Source organism: Myxine glutinosa, chromosome 8, assembly GCF_964187855.1.
Source record: "Myxine glutinosa chromosome 8, kmMyxGlut1.1, whole genome shotgun sequence".
Classification (NCBI taxonomy): domain Eukaryota; kingdom Metazoa; phylum Chordata; class Myxini; order Myxiniformes; family Myxinidae; genus Myxine; species Myxine glutinosa.
The window spans coordinates 43,998,276-44,004,275 of record NC_136268.1 but is presented as its reverse complement, the minus strand read 5'-3'; positions in this window follow the sequence as shown (position 1 = coordinate 44,004,275).

The window sequence follows — 6,000 nt, the reverse complement described above, 5'->3', positions numbered from 1 at the left end:
TTTATTACGTGTTTTATGGCTGTGAGGTGTTTTTAATTTCGTGGTGGTGGGGTATTTTTATTACGTGTTTTATGGCTGTGAGGTGTTTTTATTACGTGTTTTATGGCTGTGAGGTGTTTTTAGTTTTGTGGTGGTGAGGTGTTTTTATTACATGTTTTATGGCTGTGAGGTGTTTTTATTACGTGTTTTATGGCTGTGAGGTGTTTTTATTACGTGTTTTATGGCTGTGAGGTGTTTTTATTACGTGTTTTATGGCTGTGAGGTGTTTTTATTACTTGTTTTATGGCTGTGAGGTGTTTTTAATTTCGTGGTGGTGAGGTATTTTTATTACGTGTTTTATGGCTGTGTGGTGTTTTTATTACGTGTTTTATGGCTGTGAGGTGTTTTTAATTTCGTGGTGGTGAGGTATTTTTATTACGTGTTTTATGGCTGTGAGGTGTTTTTATTACGTGTTTTATGGCTGTGAGGTGTTTTTATTACGTGTTTTATGGCTGTGATGTGTTTTTATTACGTGTTTTATGGCTGTGAGGTGTTTTTATTACGTGTTTTATGGCTGTGAGGTGTTTTTATTACGTGTTTTATGGCTGTGAGGTGTTTTTATTACTTGTTTTATGGCTGTGAGGTGTTTTTATTCCGTGTTTTATGGCTGTGAGGTGTTTTTATTACTTGTTTTATGGCTGTGAGGTGTTTTTAATTTCGTGGTGGTGAGGTATTTTTATTACGTGTTTTATGGCTGTGAGGTGTTTTTATTACGTGTTTTATGGCTGTGAGGTGTTTTTATTACGTGTTTTATGGCTGTGAGGTGTTTTTATTACTTGTTTTATGGCTGTGAGGTGTTTTTAATTTCGTGGTGGTGAGGTATTTTTATTACGTGTTTTATGGTTGTGAGGTGTTTTTATTACGTGTTTTATGGCTGTGAGGTGTTTTTATTACGTGTTTTATGGCTGTGATGTGTTTTTATTACGTGTTTTATGGCTGTGAGGTGTTTTTATTACGTGTTTTATGGCTGTGAGGTGTTTTTATTACGTGTTTTATGGCTGTGATGTGTTTTTATTACGTGTTTTATGGCTGTGAGGTGTTTTTAATTTCGTGGTGTTGAGGTATTTTTATTACGTGTTTTATGGCTGTGATGTGTTTTTATTACGTGTTTTATGGCTGTGAGGTGTTTTTATTACGTGTTTTATGGCTGTGATGTGTTTTTATTACGTGTTTTATGGCTGTGATGTGTTTTTATTACGTGTTTTATGGCTGTGAGGTGTTTTTAATTTCGTGGTGTTGAGGTATTTTTATTACGTGTTTTATGGCTGTGGGGTGGTTTTATTACGTGTTTTATGGCTGTGAGGTGTTTTTAATTTCGTGGTGTTGAGGTATTTTTATTACGTGTTTTATGGCTGTGATGTGTTTTTATTACGTGTTTTATGGCTGTGAGGTGTTTTTATTACGTGTTTTATGGCTGTGAGGTGTTTTTAATTTCGTGGTGTTGAGGTATTTTTATTACGTGTTTTATGGCTGTGGGGTGGTTTTATTACGTGTTTTATGGCTGTGGGGTGGTTTTATTACGTGTTTTATGGCTGTGAGGTGTTTTTATTACGTGTTTTATGGCTGTGAGGTGTTTTTAATTTCGTGGTGTTGAGGTATTTTTATTACGTGTTTTATGGCTGTGGGGTGGTTTTATTACGTGTTTTATGGCTGTGGGGTGGTTTTATTACGTGTTTTATGGCTGTGAGGTGTTTTTAATTTCGTGGTGTTGAGGTATTTTTATTACGTGTTTTATGGCTGTGGGGTGGTTTTAATTTTGTGGTGGTGAGGTGTTTTTATTACGTGTTTTATGGCTGTGATGTGTTTTTATTACGTGTTTTATGGCTGTGAGGTGTTTTGAATTACTTGGTGGTGAGGTGTTAACCTCACCCCCGCTCTAGTAGGGAAAATGGCCTTTAAAATGCATGTTGTTGTGTTGTTGTTGAGGTGTTTTGAATTACGTGGTGGTGAGGTGTAATCGTCCCAAATTTCCAGTTTGCACCTACCCCTCCCCTATGTGTGTGCTGAGGAGTTCTTTCTTGAAAAAAAAAACATTCAACCGAAATCTTCAACCTAAATTGCCGATAAAAATGTAATATCACAAACACAACAAATACATTTGTGCAAAGTAATTGTTTGTATTATGATTGCTGAAAATCATGACAACACAGCAACTCAGGTACAGTCATTATCCTCAGCTAAAATAAGCCCGTTCCTCAGTAACGACAAGCTAGTATATATATATATATATACTGAAACGCAAAAGAAACTTACCACCTTTGAAACCTTTAAATATCAACAATAACACTGCGTGTAGTAAATGTGTTTACTTATTTGTGAACAATAGTGTCCTCACTGTCAGACAAAACGGTCAAGGATGGTCACTTGAATCTTCAATGGTCATTTCATAGTACAGCTGTTGAAGAGCCATTTTGACTGTCAGTGATTAGCCAAGGGGTACGGGATTATTTTAATGAGCTGCACGTGATGTCTTGATATTGGCTTTAAAAAGGCCAGTGCAAAATGGGCATTTCAATCAACATGCCACGATTGTCAAGGGATCAACGGCAGCGTGCCCTGGGCATGCTGCAAGGCGGACTGAGCTACTGTGAGATGGCACGTCGCCTTGGCTGTTCACACCAGACGATATTGGCCCTGGTGGACAGAGACACCCTCCACAACTCTGCAGATGACAGACCTCGATCAGGGAGGCCAAGATTCACCACTGCAAGGCAGGACAGGCAGATGGTCCGAAGTCACCTGCGGGATCGATTCCGTCCAGCATCCCGCACTTCGGCAGAAACTCCGGGGCATGCAAACCCACGGATCTCCAATGATACTGCACGAAGACGACTGCATGACTATGGTCTGACTGCAAGAAGACCATACAGAGGCCCCGTGATGACGGCTGCCCATCGCCGCAACCGACAGAGATGGTGCCAGCAGCATCAGCGGTGGACCTTGGCGCAGTGGAACGAGGTCGCTTTCAGCGATGAGTCAAGGTTCTGTGTGGACAGTCCTGATGGGCGTGAGCATGTCTGGAGAAGAACTGGCGAGCGATATGCCGATTGTTGCGTGCGTCAAGCCAACAGGTGGGGTGGCCCAAGTGTGATGGTGTGGGCCGCCATATCAGGCCGGTACAGGACGCCACTGGTGGTTGTGGATGGGAATCTTAACACCCAGCGGTATGTGGATAACATCCTGCGACCTCATCTGCTGCCATTCCTGCTAGACCACCCAGAACTGAGAACCTTTCAGCATGACAACGCTCGTCCCCATGCTGCTCGCTTTACCACTGCATTTCTCCAAGGCGAGAACATCAACACCATGCAGTGGCCTGCGCTCTCCCCTGACCTGAATCCCATAGAGCACCTGTGGGATGAGCTTGGGAGACGCGTAGTTGGCAGGGCCAGGACACGGGCAGAGCTGCTTCAGACATTGAGGACTGAGTGGGACAGAATCCAGCAGCAATCCATCCAAAGACTGGTAGGCAGTATACGCCGACGATGCACTGCCTGTATCCAAAACAATGGTGGCCACACACGCTATTGAAAGGGGACTGACATTGCACCCTGTGCTGTTCTGTACTGTAGAACAAACTGATGAGATGGTGTATCTTGGTCAAATACTTGACATGTCATCAATAAAATGCCAATGTTTCAATTAGTAATTGTTGGTTTGTTTTATTTTGAACTGTTACAATTTTATTACATTTCAAACAAGTGGTAAGTTTCTTGCATGACTGCAATAGTCATGCAGTCGTCTTCGTGCAGTATAATTGGAGATCCGTGGGTTTGCACGCCCCGGAGTTTCTGCCGCAGTGCGGGATACTGGACAGAATCGATCCCGCAGGTGACTTCGGACCATCTGCCTGTCCTGCCTTGCAGTGGTGACTCTTGGCCTCCCTGATCGAGGTCTGTCATCTGCAGAGTTGTGGAGGGTGTCTCTGTCCACCAGGGCCGATATCGTCTGGTGTGAACAGCCAAGGCGACGTGCCACCTCACGGTAGCTCAGTCCGCCTTGCAGCATGCCCAGGGCACGCTGCTGTTGATCCCTTGACAATCGTGGCATGTTGATTGAAATGCCCATTTTGCACTGGCCTTTTTAAAGCCAATATCAAGACATCACGTACAGCTCATTAAAATCATCCCGTACCCCTTGGCTAATCACTGACAGTCAAAACGGCTGTTCAACAGCTGTGCTATGAAGTGACCATTGAAGGTTCAAGTGACCATCTGTGACCGTTTGGTCTGACAGGAGGACACTATTGTCCACAAATAAGTTCACACATTGGTACGTACTACGCATGGGTGGGGAGTGTGTGATATGGTGAAAGAGGGTTTCAAAGGTGGGTAGAGTTTCTGTTGCGTTTCAGTATATATAGGTCATGCATGCATATATATATCATGCATGCATATATATATATATATATATATATATATATAAGATAATACGATATGACATATACATATACATATATCATATATAGTATTACATATATATAATATATATATATACATATACATATATAATAACATATACATATATATATATATATATATACATATACAGATTATAGTATATATATACATATATAGATATACATATACATATATATACATACACATACATATATATATACATATATATATATATACATATATATATACATATATATATATATACATATATATATATATATATACATATACATATACATATATATATATATATACATATACATATATATTATATACATATACATATACATATTTATATACATATTACTTATACATATATATATACATATACATATACATATATATATACATATACATATATATATATACATATATATATATATATATATATATATATATATATATATATATATATATATATATATATATAATATGTATATATGTATATATATATATATATATAATACATACATATTGTTACAGATCGCGGTTTAAGATGTTAGGTTACCGAGCGGTTTGGTACCGAGCGGTTTGGTATTGCCGCGACCGTTACAGGATCCCTGACTCACCCGATTCACCTAGAACTTTGGCCGTATCGCACCACAGCTGCTCAATGAGGGAAAAGACAAAAACGACGCAATGCAAGAGGAAAAGGAATAAAATGAGAAGACGTACAGACGAGTAATGGGGTTTATTATTTACACACACAAGCAAAAAGGAGCAATCAAGTTTTATTTACAACACATAAGACGCAGGTGACACAGTGCAAATTTTAGCTTACCTACAGGCTTAATTAAATACCCAGGGACAGAACAAACAAAACAAACTCACGTATACAAGAAGGATGGAATGGAATGAATGTTGGAAGGAGGAATGGGAAGGTTCAGCTGGGGGCAGATGGTTCGGGCTTGATCCCGCACGGGACGTCGGCTGGACCTCGACGGCCACCGATGCCACCGCTATTTGGTCCCCGTGGGGTAACGGGTTGAAGCTGCCTGGTGGAGTCAACGCTGCCTCTCTGGCTCAGCTCAGGGCGCATCTGCCGTCTCTGGCGCAACTGCTGGTAATGGCCCTTGGCACCTTCTCTCTCTTGGCCCTGGTGTCTCCTCACCATTGACAACTCAACGCGACCAACACAACCACTGACCCCTCGACGCCACCACTTCTCACCACCGCAACCAACGCAACCACTGACCCTCCTCTGGCAACCGACTCAGACCAACTCACTACTCACTTCCGTTTGCGCCTTTTATAGCGCCTCCAGCGATTACGCCGCCGGCGTTTTGGACACGCCCATCGGGGTGCTCACCTCGGCCCTGGTTGGTCGCGCGACCCTCGGGCTCCGCCCTGGATGACGACGGGCGGGCACGCCCCTCCTCCCCTCTGACGAGGTGGAGACACGCCTTTCTTCTCCGACTCAAGCACATGGTCAATGGCGGTTATTGGAGGGGAGGTGATTGAGAATCGAGGGCTCAGCAATGACGAGAGGGGATGTAATATG